Consider the following 18,779-nt stretch of genomic DNA (forward strand, 5'->3'; position numbering starts at 1 on the left):
GTCTGACCACAGTGTGCTTTTGCTGTGGTCTAATTTTTGATATTTCTTTAAGGGATTCCTGAGCAACAAATTGATGATGCGCAATTGAAAACCTTCCAATAACCAAAAGTGAACACGTTGATCTGAGAAGTTCTCTCTAATCTGATCTACTTCCATTCAAAATTGCTTTATTGCTGTAGGACTAGGGTTTAATTAGTGCTACGGTGAAAGCTGGAAACATTTATATTTTAAAAAGCCAGTCCGGGGTACCTAAAATTTTTTGAACATGGCAGTGGTCTAAGGATTAACACTTAAAATGCAGACTTCCTGCTGAAGAAGACAACCCCCATCTCCAAAAATGAGGCTGGATAAACCTTTCAATTGGTACCATTAGGATAAATGCCTTACATCACTCATCAAGTGTAAAATCCACCCTTTAAGTGAACATATAGCATGCGAACAAAGCATTTGTGAATTCACGTTATTGCGTAAGGTATGAAATTGCTGATTTAAACACAATACTTAATCTGGAGGTAATCTAAAAAAAATTAATAAAGGTGTATGACAAAAAAGTATTAAAATGAACCATGATAACCTTTATTATACATTATAGTCAAATAAAATGCCTTTGGTTTGGATTTTTCCTCTTCAACCATGCCTATGGTCACCTCCCCTTCCCGCTGGCTCGGTGTCGTGCTCTGCCATTGTTAAGGCTCAGGGAGCTGAGACATCATAGCCGTGTCCAATCCTGCTCTCACTTGACATCCAGTAGTGGGCAGGGATTCTTACTATTCAGCTCCCATTAATGCTGCAAGCCCAACCCGCACTGGTAAGGGTTATCCTATCAGGATAAGCAGTGGAAAATTTTGCCAATGGCAAGCTCTGTGATTTTAGCTTTTTAGATTCTAACACTACCCCAAATGCATACTCTGGAGTCCCCAAGCTTCGGCTGTTGTGTGCCTAATACTTTCCAGAATTAGGTAAGCAGGATGCATCCTCCAGGGTAAGGATGCACATTCCATCAGAATAAATATCTCAAGAATTTCCACGTATAGGTGGGATGCACAGAATTCTCAGTTTGGTTTGGATACTCTTAAGCATGATGATGGGTTCTAATATGTGCCAGACACCCAGCCCACCCCAAAAAAATGAGGAAGAATAGAGGGTTTTCAGAGATAGATTAGGAGATGTGGAGGTTCATGTGGTGTAACAACACCAGCACAGCCTAGTTGGGTTAAGTAGCCTGTTCCATTTTTTCAGTGTTCTACCACATTTTATGTAACTGTAGCACTGTACCAGTACGGCCACACAGTCATGCGAGAATCACAAAGTGTACTCACCTCCTGTATCTATGCATTGTAAAAAATGTTTTGGGCTTTCCAGAAGTGAGTTTCTTGGTAATTCTGCGAAAGAACAACATTTTATTCAATTTTGAATTGACAGTAACCCAGTAAAGATTTCAGACAGGATAAGACTATCCATTCCACCCAACAATTTTCATCTCTAAATCTAATAACTTGGAGACTCTTCAGTCGACAGTAACTTGTCTGTTCCTTTATGAATTCCTTTTTAGTTGCTTGGTTTAACCACTTTTATTGCTGGTCTGTTCTACACACCACTCAGGATTTTACTAAAAATATGATTTCTGGGCAGGGCAAACCTTAGGTATGTTTTCTTGCTCCGCACGCCTTTGTTTACCTAGCATTAAGTAGAAACCTGGTTATCAACCGATTGGAGGATCACTTTCTGGAGGTAATAATTTCTTCAAATAAATAAATAAATTGGTCATTCAGTCCATGATTGCTTGTGGGACACTACTGTGGGCAATTGGTTGCTGGGTTTCATCCCCAAAATATAGTCAATTCACTTTACAATATATTCTGTGAAGTGTTTTGACATATCTCAACAAAGTGGTAAGGTACAATATCAAATGCAAGGATTGTTATAATTATGTTTCCTTCATTTCCAATTTATTTGTTCTCTTTGGACATTTTTGACATGATGCCAGGCTCCTAATAATTTATAAAATGATACACAATTGTGATCCCCAACCCAATTCCTGTGGCACCTCATTAAAAAAGACATCATGCTGCATACCTCACACTATAGCATAGGATGACTCGTTCCCCGAATGCCAGCCATTTCCCACACCTTTTAGCCTTTTATTGGTTATTAATAACATAATTAAGGCCACTTCTAATTCCCTATGCACACACATATTTACACATGATTTAAATTAATTGAATACTTAAATGCCCCTTTAGGAAAATAATGATTAAAATGTATTCATTACACTATGTTCTTTTGGAATACTGTATAAATATCAATTAGTGCAATTAGACTTTCCATTGTGCACCGTGAAAATTATACTTGACTTAAATTATTACCTCAATTAGTCTATATTTGTTAAAGTTGAAGAAGGTAGACATGAATGGAGTGAATGGGATAAAGATTTCAATATTTAATACTGAATGAACATTATTGCTGGGAACATAGAGTGCTAAAAGAAATATACTGGATCAAAAACGTATTTGAATGTGTTTTGCAGAAACGCTTACAGTTCTGTTCTGTTCATTTTCCCTTTACCACAATCTAAATGAAATTCTTCCAATGTCAAGAATTATACAGTAAATCGTCTTTGAGTTAAATCTTGTTAAACGAGCCCGGCTTCTATTTACACTCCAAACTCAATCAAACACAAACACACGTCATACAAATATACTTTTTCTTAATATGATTTGGAATTCACATAATACAATGTTTCAAATATATCTAAAATGTTACTGCATTCACAGCCTATCTTGGCTTTTAACTGTAATTATTGTAGCTATAAAAACATGACTTGGATACACTACTTTGTTAATAGAGTCAATATTTTTATACTGGATATGGTGGATTTGTGAAACATGAATAGATTCTCTCTAATAGCTGCAACACTGTGAACATTGATGTGGGTAGTTTATGTAACTAGAGATGGAGTTGATGCCTTTAGCTGAAGGTGTTGGTTTATTTAGGAACAAGAATAGTTCAATAATTACTGTACATATATTTGTGAGCATTGGTAAATACAAAAATGCTTTTTAATTGTCAAGAACAAAAATAATCTATTGACATTTTAAAGTTAGCAAATTATTAATTCATTAAGATATGAATGAAGACAGCAGTGACATTGAGTTTATGCTAAAAGTGGAAGCATTACCAAACTGTCAGTCCATTGGCCTTTAATGTAAGAGGATAAGGGTCATATCCTGCTGACAATAAATCATGACCACCTTGAACTGTAAATGGAGAAAACACAATGGAACTTCAGAATTAAAAGGTAAGTTTTTATTCATGTGTAAATTACTTTGTATTTTTGTATTGTATTGCTTAGGTTGCCAGTCGCAAATACAGTTGTGCGAATTATCCTTGTGGAAAGAGTTAATTGTCTTAAAATTAATTTATAAAGTAAAAATATTGAGCAGAGGACGTGCAAAATGATTCAAATTATGATACTGTGTCCATGACAGATTATACAGTGGCTAGGTTCAGGCCTCAAATGGTCTTATCACTCAATGTTTCACAATAGCCTTTAAAATGTATTTGCTGGCAGCCCTGATGTTACAGTGGATAGAGTTCCATTTTACGGACCAGGAGCTTGCTGCTCTACGGTGAGTTTCCTGGTCTAAGCCATAGCTGCATGGAATTTCCTAACTGTCCCCCGCTTTCCCAGGGATAGAGAGGGAAAAAAACAACCAGGGTTTGCTTTTTTGCTCATGATCCCTATTCAGCACCCTCTACTAAATTGTGCATTTGTGGGGCATCCGAATGGAAGATATGAGGTTCAGCTGTGATGCTCTCGAAGGTCGAATGACCCGCTGACACTCACAGTCAGTGTTCACACATGAACAATGGCTACTTGAGTGGGGTATTAGAAGACAGTCAGCACCAAAATAGATAATTAGATACAAAACACAAAATCCTGCAGATGCTGGAATTCTGAAACAAAAATAGAGAGAGCTGAGAAAACTCAGCAAGTCAGGCAGCACCTATGGAGAAAGGAAAGTGAGTCAACATTTCGGGTCCACGACCCTTCGTTAGACCTTCCCCAAATAATTAGATAATTATTTGAGGACGACAAGTTTGCAGGACTATTGGGGAAAGAGCGGGGTAAAGGGATTGATTTGGATAGCTCTTTTCAAAGAGCCTGCACAGACATAATGGGCCAAATGGTCTCCTTCTGCGCTGTATAATTCTATTACTCTATGAAATAGAGGAGATCTGACCAAAAGAGGTATATGCCAGTGGGCAGAAAATTACAACAAGAAAGAGACACACTAAATTTAAAAATAAATAAACTATACAGTATTTACTTCTTTGCTATTTATGCTGCAGGAAATTAGCTTTTTTCCTCCCTTACTTATGAAAGTATCATCTCTTTCATACTATGATAAGACCAATAACAACAAATAATAGAGTGAAAGAGTTCTCTGACATGGAGTTGTAATTTTCCACTGAGCAGCAATAATTTGATTTAAATTCACCAAATCAAAAACGCAAAGCAAAAATATTTCCATTGTAACCTTATCCCAACACAAGAAGTGGAATTAAATGGAGAAACATTTTGCTCTATTACTTCTTATTTTGCTATCTTGATATTGCAAAGAAAATCTTTGCTAACTTGCTAATACAGCATAAGCACAGAGAGTGTGACTCCTAGGTAGACTAACCATTATTCAAGCAGGCGGGATCTTGATTTAATGTCTCATCCTAAGGATGGCATCTCCAGCAATGCAGCCCTCCTGCAGCACTGCACTGGAGTGTTAGCTGGACTGTGAATTCAAAGTACTAACAAGGGGCTTGAACCTGCAACCTTCTAACTCAAAGGCAAGAGTGCTACCAACTGAGGCAGGCTGACACAATTGAGCCCGACTGACAATATACAAAACTTATTAAGTGACAGTAAATAGCAATTGGTTAACATCAACAAGTTTGCCCGCTTGAGCGTACAGAGCAGAATAACTACCACAGCTTTATCATGGCATCTATGTTTCTAATTGAGTAAGATAAAACAAAATGACAATAGTGGATAAAGAGCACAATAAAAATAATGGCAACGAGGGTCAGATCATTTGCAGCAATTGGTTTTGCACTGAACCAAAACCAGTTTTGTCTTTGTGCCTACATATTTAAATGTGTTTTTAACCTTTAACATTAGAGAGTGTGAAAGATGAAGCTATGAAGATTACATTGTTGCCTTTTAATGTACAGTTCTAATTTGCAAGTATCTCCCTAGAAATTAACTACAAGCTGAAGTCCAATGCTTTGTAAATGCGAAGTTATTTCAGTTTGCTCGAGAAGGGCCTTTAATAATCGCCACAACTATAAATAACATTAACAAATTGCACGTACCTGTTGCAGTTTTAATAGTATTGTGTGTCTATTTGCTTTGTTCTGTTTTTAAACGAACAAATGTGGTCAGCAAGCAAAGACCACTGGTATACTGTTTCCTGAAAGTAAAGCTTGATTGTCAATCTATGACTGTTCAGTAGGTGGGGAGCTGTGGCCTGAACTACCAAAGAACTAGATGGTAATTTTTTTAAAGTTGGTTGTCAAATCTTCCTGTCAGTGAAATGGACATTTGATTAATAGCATTGTAGACAAAACAGAAAGTGAGGTTCAACAACATACAAATATGCATCGTTGTTCACAAGCTACATTGAACAAAATCCATTTCATGATGTCTTTACATTAGGAAGGCAAATGATAAAAGTCAAAATGTATTTATAGACTAGCACTATGTGTTACAAGGATCAGATAGGAATAGCAATTTAAGATTAATGGCTCAGTTTGGTTAGATATAAACTTAGTCTTGTGGAACAGGCGTGAATTTCACTCAGCTCAATAAGGATCTTATTTCTCCAGTGGTTCAAAGTAATTTATAATTTTGGTTCAGTGCCAATTTGACCTTTGTTTCCCCTTTTCAATGTTGAAGAATATCTTTTTGTGGGAAATCAAAATCTTTTATAAATGTTTGAATGGAAACATTTTTTTTATCATTTGAACAATCTGATTGAACACATGCAGTAGAAGGAGTGTGACTGAGAAGAGGGCTGTCAGACCTAACCTTGGTTGAAGAAGCTGTTCCACTTAAGAACTTGTGGGGAATGCAATTAACCTAAACTTATTCATCTAATACTATAGAAAGTAATTGAAAGCTAAAGCTTATTTAAACTAGGAACTGGCTCAGTGCATCTGGTGCAAGGAAATGTACTACAGACATGTCTCCATAGTGATCTGTCTGCTCCCTCTGCTCAGTGGACTCTGGCCTGCTACATGTCCCCTGCCCGCCCATGGTAGGGCCTTCAGCCTTTCTGCCCACACCCTTTGGAACTCCATCCCACAATGCCTTAGGCTCGCCCCCTCCATTGCCTTATTCTAGAACAAGAACATACATTTATATTGCGCCCTCCTCGCAGAACAGCGTATTAAAATGCTTAATCTTAAGACCCTCCTCTTTGACCATGCCTTCTGTCCATCCTCCTATCCTTATTTTCCATGGCCTTCACTCCTCCTGCTCCCAATCCCCAGCTTGGGTGCAAATCCTTGACTATCCAGCGCCTTGAGACATCTCCTGATGTGAAAAATGCAATACAAGTGCAAATTGTTGTTGTTTTAGGACACTGGACAGTCAGGGTTTTTTGGAACCAAGCTGGGAGTTGGGATCAGGAGTGATGGAGGGGATGGGAGAGTGGCCAAAGGCACGGACAAGGAGGAAGGTCTGGACAGGACTTAAAGGAGGAAAAAGAGGGGGTGAGGTGGAGGGATTGCATAATAGAGTTCCAGAATGTGGGGGCAGCGATGCTGAAGGCACAACCAATGGTGGGACGGGAAGTGCGGGGGACCAAATGCAGGTTGGTGTCCACCGAGCAGAGGGAGCGGACAGGCTGATATGAAGTTAGGAGGTCGGAGAGGTAGGGGGGAGAAAGACCATGAAGGGCTTCGAAAATGAGAAGGAGGGTTTTGTACTCAATCCTCTGAGGGATGGGGAGCCACTGAAGCCGGGCCAGAATGGGGGTGATTGGTTCCCGGAGCCTGGTGTGGGAGAGGACACGAGCTGCAGAGTTCTGAATAATCTGCAGTTTGTGGAGCGATGAGTTGGGATGTTCAGTGAGCAGGCAGTTGGTGTACTCAAGCCAGGACGTGATGAAAGCGTGGATCAGTTTCTTGGTGGCCTGTGGTGAGAGGCAGTGGCAGAAAAACAACCATTCACCACTACCATTTTCTGTCTCCAGTCAACGTGTGCTAAATAATTTGCTGCAATATTCTAATTTCCAGTTCAGAAGATTTAGATGAAAAATTAGATTACTTGCGTAATTAACAAATCAGTTATGACCATATTTTCAATTAACCATACTGCACAGGCTTGTTCAGAATAAAAATACTCAGGTTTATATATGGGAATGTTTTGGGGGAGTCAGCTGAGTGTCTAACACATGCAGAAACCCATCACCATGTTTAAGAGTATCCAACCCAAGCTGAGATTTCCATGTATCCCACCTATACATGAAAATTCAAGAGACAAATTGCTGGAATGGAAATCACACTCTTTCCCTGAAGGGATGCATCCTGCTTACCTAATTCCAGAAGATATTAGTCGCAAGTTGGCAGAAGTCAAGCCTAATGGACCCCACAGTGTTTATCTCCTCCACCACCTCTCTCACCTCAACCTTTATGGTTCTGTCATTAATAGTTCAGATTCCTAACTCTCACACCATGTCCACTTCATCTCCACAAATGGTTTCTCTTCTAGCCCCTGCACCGTTTTGTGCGGAGTTCCTCATGGATCTGTCCTTGATCCCTCCTTTTCAATATCTTGTATGCTCCCTCTTGGTGACATCCGAAGACATAGGGTCAATTTCCACATGTATGGAGATGACACCCAACTCTCTCTCTCTGCCTCCACCCTCAACTCCAAACCACTGCTGTCTTGACAGGCTGTCTATCAGACATCAAGTCCTGGATGAGAGCTAACTTTCTACAGTTGAACGTCAACAAGACTGATGCCCTCCTGATTTGCTCCCATCAGCAACTCCACATCTCACACTTCAGACACTGACATCATCACCATCCATGGTTGCACACTCCACCTTACTAAGGCAGCCTAGAATCTTGGGATCTTGCTTGATCCTCAACTATCCTTCCTACCCCACATCCGCGCCATGTTCCACTCTGCCTTCCCTCATCTCTGAAACAATCACACAGCTCCACCACTGTCTCACACCACAGGCCAACGAGACCCTCATACACACATTCATAACATTCAGGCTCAACTAAGCAAGCTCCCTGATTATCGGCTTCCCCAACTCTTCCCTCAATAGACTGAAGATCATCCAGAACTCTGCAGCCCATGTCCTCTCCCGCACCAGGCTCCATGACCCTATCACCCCCATCCCCCATCCAGCCTATCTCCACTGGCTTCTAATCACACAGAGGATACAGTTCAAGATCCTGGTCCTCACCTTCAAAGTCCTCCATGGTCTTTCTCACCCCTACCTCTGCAAAGTTTTAAGCCCCTACCAACCTACCCACTCCCTCTGCTCAGTGGACTCTGGCTTGCTTCAATTCCCCCGCCTTGCCCGCCCCACCATTGGTGGGTGGGCCTTCTGTCATCTGCTCCCACCCTCTGGAACTCCATCCCGCAGTCCCTGCACCTCGCCCCCTACCTTGCCTCCTTCAAGACCCATCTCAAGACCCTCCTCTTTAACTGTGTCTTTAGTCATCCTCTTTCCCCCCCTGCCCTCCACCCATCTCAATAACAATATAATAATCCTTGCATTTGATATAGAGCTGTTCACGCCTTCTAGACATCTCAAAGCGCTTCACAGAATATGCTGTAAAGTAAATTGACCATATATTTGTGGGCGAAACGTGGCAGCCAATTGTGCACAACAGTGTCCCACAAACAGTCGTGGATTGAAAATGAACAATTTATTATTGTTTTGTTTTGGAATGATTATTATTAGGCGTGTGGAGTAAGGAAACTTGCCCAAGGTTTCGCCCTGCCTGGAATTGAACCCAAGTGTCTCGCTTGCAAGGCAAGTGGTCTAACCATTGAGCTACAGGACTTCACATTTGCAGTACTGCACATTTACAAATTTGCAGTAAATGCTGTGAAGCACTTTCAAATGTCCTCCTGACACGTAAGGTGCTATAGCAATTTTATTATAATCCTATGTCAAAAACTACAAATTTTCTAATGATTTTCAAAAGATTTAATTTCAAAACTAGTATTAACAAAGAAAAATTTATAATATCTTGTGAATATATAAAGCAATTTCTTTCAAAGGACCCTCCTTCTCATCACTCTCATTACAAAAAGGTTAAACATTTCATTTTATGTCAGGACCTGTTCAGTTTCCAAGAAAACAGTTGTGCTATCATACAAGTAGGTGATGTGAATCCTCATATATCACATTGCTTCTGCTTTGAGGTTTTGACAGCCTGGGAGAGATATGAATCTTCAGAATGAATCACATGGGGGAATGCAATAAGAACAGGGACATAAGATTCTCTTCCATAGTGAGTGTGATAAAATCTGCCAGATTTCAAAACATCAGAACAGAACAATAAGGCACTAATTAGAACAAAGTCAGTGATTGAGGTTCTTGTTCACTTATCTACTTTAGATGTCATCCATGCAGTACAAATGTGAAGTTGTTCTATGTTTATATTGTGGTTTTCATGGCAAGTCAAAATAGAATATGGAGTCCAAACTGGGGTTGAATGACTTGCAGGGGACCCCAAGAGTGCCAAGAGCACTTTGATCAAGTGCTTTCAGCACCACTTCAAACTGCAGTATAGAAATATGGGCCCCGCTACAAAATGCTGACCTAAATGTTCTTGGGTGGTCTATTGGAAGTCCAAAAGCTTTCAAAGGGACTATTTTTGAAATATTATTAAAGAGTTATGCAATCAGTTGTTTTATAACATTAAAAGATTAACGTGTGAAATCAGAGTCCAGCAGAACATCCCAAAGTGCATTCAGAGTGTTGGATGGGCAGCCGAGCTGGAGATGGGAGTTGAGGGATGGAGAGGTGAAACATGTTCAAAAGCAGGGGTAAAGGGGTACATTTTGAGACATGCCTTGGAGAGAGGAAGCGAATCAAAGAGATTTCGACATGGAGTTCCAGAGCATGAGGGCTGAATCGCTGAAAGCAAGCCTTCTGATGGGGTAGATGGCGGGGGACATAAAGCAGGCCTGTGCTTGCTGAGGGAAGGGAGCAGCTGGTCAATAGGGTTGAAGAAGCTTGTAGAAGTGAGGAGAGGTGAGCATGTGGAGAGATTGAGGATCTTGAACTTGATCCACTGAGGGATGGGGAGCCAATGGAGGTGAGTGAAGATGGCCCTGATAGATTCACAGAGCCTGGTGCAGGAGAGGACACAAACTATGGAGTTCTAGATAGTTTGCAGCTAGTGTAGGGAAAAGCTCAGGTGTCTAATTAGCAGAGCATTGGCATAGTCAAGCCTGTACATGATAAAGATATGATCAGGGTTGTGGCATTGTGACAGGTAGAGGTAGAAGCGGGCAGTGTTTTGGAGGAAGGGAAAGCTGAGCTAGTCAGAGCATGGACGTGGGGTTTGAAAGACAGTTGGGAATCAACCAAGATTCCGCACCAGCTCCATGAGATGGAGTGTGCATTCATGCAGGTTGATGTTTCAGCCCTGAGGTGAGAAGGCGCTGACAGGAGACCTCTGTCTTCTCAAAATTCAACTGGACGAAGTTAGCTCTCATTCAGGACTTGATAACCAACAGGCTATCAAGCCTGTTGATCGGTCAGTGGTCCTGGAATCGAGGGCAACGGCAGAGAAATAAAGTTTGGTCTCATCTGCATACATGTGGAAGGTAACCCCATGTCTGCGGATGATGTTGCTGAGTGAGAGTATATAGATAGTGAAGAGGAGAGGACCGAGACAGAGCCCTGAGGAATGCCACACGTAATTGTGTGGGGGTGGGAGGAGAAGCTGTTTGAAGAGACAAAGTGGAGATGGTCGGATAGGTAAGAGTGAAACCAGGAAAACACAGAACCATGAAGATTGAGCAGATGAGTAGTAGTAGAGAAAGACAAGAGTGGTCAACAGTGTCGAAGGTAGCAGAGAAATCGAGGAGAGTGAGGAGGCAGAGAGATTCCCGGTTGCAGATGAAGAGAATGTCATTGGTGACTTTGACAAGGGGAGGTCTCAGTGCTGTGGATTGGGTGAAAACCGGATTGTAGGGCATCATGCTGGGAGTGCTGGGAAAGGAAAGAGAGAAGCTGGGAAGCAATGACTTGTTCCAGCATCTTGGAAAGCAAAGCCTTAAATATGTAAGTAGGTTATCTGAAAATTAATTTAATAATGTGAGGCATTTTGTGAACTTAATAGTGTCAATAGAATTGTAGAAACGTGTAAGCATCTAGGAGGTTATTACAGTTCTAAGCAGGTGAGCTGTTGTGGTCATAGCACGAGACACTGAGAAGGCCAAAGTGAGAGTCACTTACAACTGTTTAGTGAAATACAGACAGAATTTCCCTTTCTAGAAATTATAGGGTGACACTCCACGTAATGTAATGTAATAACGTAATATGTCTTTCACATAAGAAATTAAATCAATGTCCTGTTTGTCTATTCAGGTGCATGTAAAAGATGCCATGATGATGTCTGAAACAAGAAGGGAGTTTCTTTTGGTGTTCTGGTAAACAATTCTCCAGATTAGTCAATCATTTACCCCATGATATTTTTGCTTATTTTTTTTTTGTCAGTCAAATGTTTGGCACATGTGGAAACCCATCACAATACTTAAGAGTCCTTTGTGGAGTCCTGCAGCTCAATGGTTAGAGCACTCGCCTCGCAAGCGAGACACCTGGGCGCGATTCCTGGCAGGGCGAAACCTTGGGCAAGTTTCCTTACTCCACACTAATAATAATCTCTCAAGAAAAAAATAATAATTTGGGCACTCAATCAATGACTGCTTGTGGGACACTGCTGTGCGCAATTGGCTGCTGCGTTTCGCCCACAAATATACAGTCAATTCACTTTACAGTATATTCTGTGAAGCGCTTTGAGACGTCTAGAAGACGTGAAAAGCGCTATCTCAAATGCAAGGATTATTATTATTATTATTATTATTAATAAGAGTATCCAAATCAAGGGGCACAAGTCCCTTCCCTTTGATCGATGATTGCACCAGTTGAAAATGCAAAGTTTATGCAGCAGCTGTTTGCCTCCCTGGAGGCCAATCGAGGTAGATTCCAGGGCTGGATGTATGAACGTGTGTTCACAAACTCGAACTCCAGGTAACGCCTTCCAGCAGCTGTTTCTCCAAGCTTCAGAGTTTCCTCATCAGCTACCTGGTGAGCATCTGCCTTCATGGCTGTTTGTGGGACTTCACTGTGAGCAACACTGGTTGCAGCAATTCCCTAAAATAACACCCTTCTCACTTGATAGTAATCATCTGTGAAGTGCACTGCGATTTTTTCTACTTGATCAGGCACGATAGAAATGCAAATTCTTTTTAACACTAATTGTGATGTTAAGGCCATTGAAAATGCTTTGTATTCGTGCCACATTGCAAAGTAGCTATTGTCTTTTTTGTCTGTGTAGGAGTTTTTGCTGGAAGGCTGTGCAGAACTCAGTTGCTGAATGCACAAGAAGAAAGTGCCCACTCCATATCAGACAAATGGAAACTATGCATATGTGGAACTCTCAGCAGTTTAGAAAGTCTTAAGCATGGTGACAGGTTATGTATCTGTCAGCCTCATGGCTCATCAAAATAAATAGTTCTATAAATAAATAGAAATCTCTTAGATGGGCAAGAGGGAGCAAGAGTGTGAATAAAAGTGTGGAGTTCTGTAGATTAATGGTTAGAGCACTTGCCTTGCAAGTGAGAGAACCTGGGTTTGATTCCCGGGCAGGGAGAAACATTGGGCAAGTTTCCTTACTTCGCACGCCTTTGTTCACCTAGCGGTAATTAGTCGATTGACGGATTGCTCAATCCACAATTGTTTGTGGGAAACTGCTGTGCACAATTGGTTGTTGCGTTTCACCCACAAAAATATCCAGTCAATTCATTTTACAGTGTATTCTGTGAAGCGCTTTGAGACGCCACAAAGACTTGATAAGGCACTATATCAAATGCAACGATTATGTTATTATAAAGGAGACTGAATTGTTAGTTGAGGTAAACTGATATGGGATGGGGAAGCTGATGGCAGGAAAACAAGCTGAGGGGCTAGTTCTGGAAGACAATGAACATAACATGACTGACATACAACATCAACAACTTGTATTTATATAGTACCTTTCATGTGGGTAGCTTCTCGAGACAAAGACCCATAGAAATTTACAGAACTAAAGAAGGCCATTTTGACTGGTCTTTTTACGAACACTCTTTTTTTGTCCTCCGACTTGCCCTTTCCCCATAACCCTGTAGTAGAGGAGGAAATGGGAGATGGTAAGTACTGTTTAACATTAAGATTTTACATTTGTGACATGCACATTTATAATGTTAATTACCATCAAACAATCATAACATTACTGCCTTTACCTTGATATAGGATGGAGAGCCTGCTTTACATTTAGCCCCCCACCAACTGTAACCAAACACCTGATATGAGTGTTCTGCTAATGTACGTGTTGGCACATGCTCAGAGTATATAAATTGGATAGCTTTTTGGGGTATTTTTAGTACTAGTTTAAATTGCTCTTTTATTAAACGTTCAAAATCATTCTGTTTAAAACTGCAGTCATGTACAGAGAGCTTTGACCATGGTAGAATGATTCCTTGTGTAATTCACACCAGTGATGTTTATACTGCCTGGGTGTGAGTTCCAGTGATCCTGAAACAACCTCCTCCCATTGGTGCCAGGAGTAAAGCTCCAGCACATTTCACACTACCTCAGCCCCCATTCACACTGCATGTTTAACAATGAATCTTTACCTGTCCCACAGTGAAGCTACACCAAACGTGCAGAAAACTGCAGCATAAAAGCATCAGTGAAAGAAGACTCCAACTCTTTGGGTTCAAGACTCCTGGGAGATCTATTCATGAGAACTGCATGAAGGATGCTACGTGCAAGGTGTTGTTATATCCTGAAGAACTGCAAGTGACAAATTGTAAATGCACTCTCACTTAAGTGGTAAAGTAAAATGCCATTTTTATATATAATAGTTTTACTACGAGATTATGTTTTTATTTAGTAATTACGATATATTTCCATTAATAACTGGGGATGATTATGAATTACAAAATGCGGCGGGCAATGTGATAATTATTGAGGATGATAATTTTGCATCACGTATTGTGATTTTCAACCCTGTGATTCTTTTGCAGGTGAAGATCTTGATACGTGACTTATTCCCTTCGTCCTTATTCTAAATCAAAGAACAATCCCAGTAAGTAATTCCAAAGCTTCAAGAAATCTAGAATGGATGTAAAAGAGAAGAGTCTGGTTGATGCACTATGAGTGGGAACCCCGTCACTTAGATTTGTATTTCTTTTTCATGCCACCCAGTTCTGCCCTTTTTTTAATCTTATTTTATTTTATTTCCAACATCATAGCATAGAAACCACTTCACTGAAACAAGACCATTAAACAGTCTCAGACCATCCAGCAGACAAGATTATTATCACAATCTTCAGAGAGAACATTGCAATTTCTTTTAATAATTCCCTTATCTGAAATTTAAAGCCTCTATGGATAACTAAATCAATTCATTTTTTCAGATGCAATCATGGTGCAGCCCCTCAAATGTCTGAGTGTTTGCCTTTTAACCAAAAGGTTGGAAGTGTGAGTAACGGGGCTGTCTGTCATTTATATTAACATATCTCAGTTTTCTGTCCGCAGTTTATGGCATAGGAAATTATAGAGAAGCAATCTATTGTAAAAAGGGGGAGGGGGTGAGAACAATTTATTGCCTAGTTTACTATATTGTATTATGCCCCCATACTGTTAACTACAGAGAAATGTTTAGAGATGTCATTATAAACAGTAACCTGTGTGTAAGGTAAATACCGGACAGCTTAAGTGGCTTACACTGTCAAATGTAATGGAAAAATATGCAGAAATGTTGCGAATGCTGTAAAACCATACTTAAAATAAATATTATTTGCTATATATTCAAAACATGAATGTTCAGTTTAGGGTGCTTTACTGCATCGTTTAATGCAGAACAATAAAGAGAGAAACGTGTTTTGAAATGAAATATTAAAAACAGATCAGAGCTTAAAGTTGTCAATGGAATTCCACTTAGGTCGAATCTCTCGTTAGTAGAAACTGTAAATCAAAATCACAAGACCGCAGGAGAAGTTCAGATGAGAACACCCCTTAGTACATTTGATCTTGTCTTGCAGAAGTCCCACCTCGCTAACTTTCTACTATATGGTAGTATCAAGCAGTTCCTTAAATGAGTCCAATACCATTTGTCTTCATTCCAGCAATTGCTTACACACTGTGTAAGGATATACATCCTACTGTCTATCTAAACCTGTAACTTCTGCCTTGGCAGCTAAATATATTGTCCTTTTCTCTATCCACCAAAACATCTTGTTTATCTTTATAACATCTTTTCTGAGACAGCTTGAAGTGCCTCTGACCACAGTAAAGCCTGGGGAAAAAAGGAAATTACGTCATCCTTTAGGCTCAGCCTTATTTATCAAGCTGCACTTTCTTAAAGGAAACAGTCTACAATATTATGAATTCTGTGAAACCACGTTTACGTTAAAATCAGGTTTATTCAAGTTCAATTGGGTGCAGTTTTCTTTCCTTCACTACACCATTCGATATAGTTCTGACCCAACATTTACACAATTGACACTGACTGCGTCGTTGTAGGGATTTTGATGTGCCTGTTTTGGAGTTATCCTTTCTATGAAAGCTCATTCCTTGTTCATTTACTGTATGTGTCTTCCCTGCTGTGTGAGGTGCAGTATACACAGAACACAAAAATTCAAACTGTGACTGCTTATTGCTAAATACATTTGACAATTTTTCTATGGAATTTAGAATTTGATATCTTGTCCTGATTGGTCAAATCAACATCTATATTTGTCAGGTATTATTCTAGTAAAACAAGAAGATACAATTCAGATTTATTGTTTGAAGTTATGTCTTATTGCATTGCTTTTAGTTTTGACATTTACCCTGCCAAATCTAAGATTACTCATTATTGGCCAGTAGCACAATGCTGCATTATTATTTTGAGCACATAAAGTACCCATTATTCTCTCATCACTGTTATTACTGCCATCGGCGTGCAAACCCTCTGACTCCTATGTTTGCAATATCATTTGCAATTCACAAACGTCAGTCTCAAACAAGTGAACTAATGATCAGCAACTTACATTTATACAGTACCATTTATGTTGCAAAAAATCTGAAAATGCTGAACAAAGACACTTTGAGAAACTCCTTTCTCTTTTCGAGTAGTGCCAATGAGATCTTTAAAGTCCACCTGTACAGGCAGATGAGACCTTGGTTTAATGTTTCATCTAAAAGACACTACCTCCGACAATACAACACTTCCCCACACTGCAACAACAACAAAAAATGTAATTTGTACAGTGCCTTTGACGTTGGGAGGACGTCCCAAGGTGCTGGACAGGCAGAGTTACGGACCCGAGCTGGAGGTCAGGGTGGGGGTGTGTGGAGGGCAGGGGTGGAAGCAGGGAGATCAAAAGCACGGTCGAAGAGGAGGGTCTTGAGGTGGGTGTTTAAGGTAGCGAGTGAGAGGGCTAGATGGAGGGACTTGGGGATGGAGTTCCAGAGGGTGGGTGCAGAGTGGCGGAAGGCCCACCCGCCAATAGTGGGGTGAGCAAGGTGGGGGACGTGACGCAGGCTGGAGTGGAGGGAGCGAACAAGATGGTAGGGGTTTAGGAGGTCAGAGAGGTAGGTGGGAATAAGACCGTGGAGGGCTTTGAAGGTGAGGACCAGGATCTTGAACTGTATTCTCTGTGTGATGGGAAGCCAGGGGAGTTGGGCAAGGATGGGGGTGATAAGGTTGTGGAGTCTAGTGTGGGAGAGAACACAGGCTGCAGAGTTCTGGATGATCTGCAGCCTGTGGAGGGAGGAGTTGGGGAGGCCAACAAGCAATGAGTTTGATGTAATGAAAGCATGTATGAGAGTTTCGGCGGCCTCCACTGCAGTGGAGTGTCAGCCTGCACTATGAGTACAAAGTCCCGACATGGGGATATCAACTTCTCTGACTCAGAAGAGAGAATCTTACCAACTGAGCCAGGCTACGCCACAATAAAGGCAGGCACAGATGGTGGAGAAAACAGAATTGATGCAGTGGAAGTAGTTTGTGACAGGATTGGAAAACAAGGATGAGGATCTTGAAGTTGATCCGCGGAGATACAGACAACTATTGGAGCTTGGCAAAGTCAGGCAATACAACCAGATTACATGCCCAAAATGGGTCAATCTGAACCAGCTTCCAACCCCACCAATGCTCTGAGACGTGACCCTGCATGAGAGGTGCTATATAAATACAAGTTGTTGTTGTCCAAATGAAGGAGACCTATCTTCAAATTGCTGCACTGAATGCCTGTTGTTCTCTGATTAAAGAAATAGCCGGCATTTATTATAACGCTGCTTTCCGATTGTTATCATTGACAGGCTATGCCTGTCGGGCTCCGCCACTGCTAAGTGCTCTGAGACTCTACCCTACGTGAAGGGTGCTATATAAGTGCAAGCTGTTATTGTTGACAAGACATGGGAGGTCAGTTTTATTTATGAAAAAGGATGCTTTGCTGGCAGAAAATGTTCTGTTAATCTTCTTGAATTAACTTCACAGAATTGTACTAGAACAAAAATGTACCAGATGATTCATTTACTGTGCTGATAGCTGCCTGTTGAACAATTGTTTGGCTTCCTCTGTCTTCTCCACTGCTGCCAACCCAAATCTAATCTCTGAACCATTATTTTAAACTATTGCTTTTAAATCAAATTTTCTGCTTTATTTGTTTTCACAGGAATGCTGGATGGGTACCTCAGGGAGGTTTTATCAGTAGCAGAAAAAATCTTGTGTCTGTAATAGCTGAACTATTCAATAGGTTTGGAATTTTTATAAGGCAGTGTTACAATTTCTATATCTGTGCAGTGTGAAACTGGATAATTGCAATTTAATGCTCCTGGTTCATTGGGCTTTAGAATTTTAGTTGCACGCAAATAACATATAAATATTTCTATTTAGAGTGCCCAGCAAATTAAGTTAAACAATGTTATGAAATGTTGTCCATTGTTAAAGATCAGCTGTGGAAGTGAACACTCTCTCCTCTGACTTCCGCACAATGCTTGTTGTTAAGACTGTTTGAAAAAAATCCAGCCACCATCTTGGAGTTGGCAAAGTTCATTGTTTCTTTTTGTTGCTGGAGTCAGCATTTAAGGACTGCTTCCCACTCACTGTCTGATTCAAAGTTGTTCTGTCGGTATCCTCCATGATCCAGGAGCAGCAAAGCATCAGGCATTGTGAGGTTTCACAATTAATAATAAATCCTTGCATTTTGATATAGCGCTTTTCACGTCGGGAGGATGTCCCAAAGCGCTTCACAGGACATACTGTAAAGTGAATTGACTGTATATTTGTGGGTGAACGCGGCAGCCAATTGCGCAAGGCAATGTCCCACAAACAGTCGTAGATTGAAAATGACCAATTATTATTGTTTTTGGTTTGGGAGGGATTATTATTAGGTGTGTGGAGTAAGGAAACTTGCCCAAGGTTTCGCCCTGCCTGGAATTGAACTCAGGTCTCTCGCTTGCAAAACGAGTGCTCTAACCACTGAG

The sequence above is a fragment of the Callorhinchus milii genome, unplaced genomic scaffold, assembly GCF_018977255.1.
Source record: "Callorhinchus milii isolate IMCB2004 unplaced genomic scaffold, IMCB_Cmil_1.0 Scaffold1, whole genome shotgun sequence".
NCBI classification, from domain to species: domain Eukaryota; kingdom Metazoa; phylum Chordata; class Chondrichthyes; order Chimaeriformes; family Callorhinchidae; genus Callorhinchus; species Callorhinchus milii.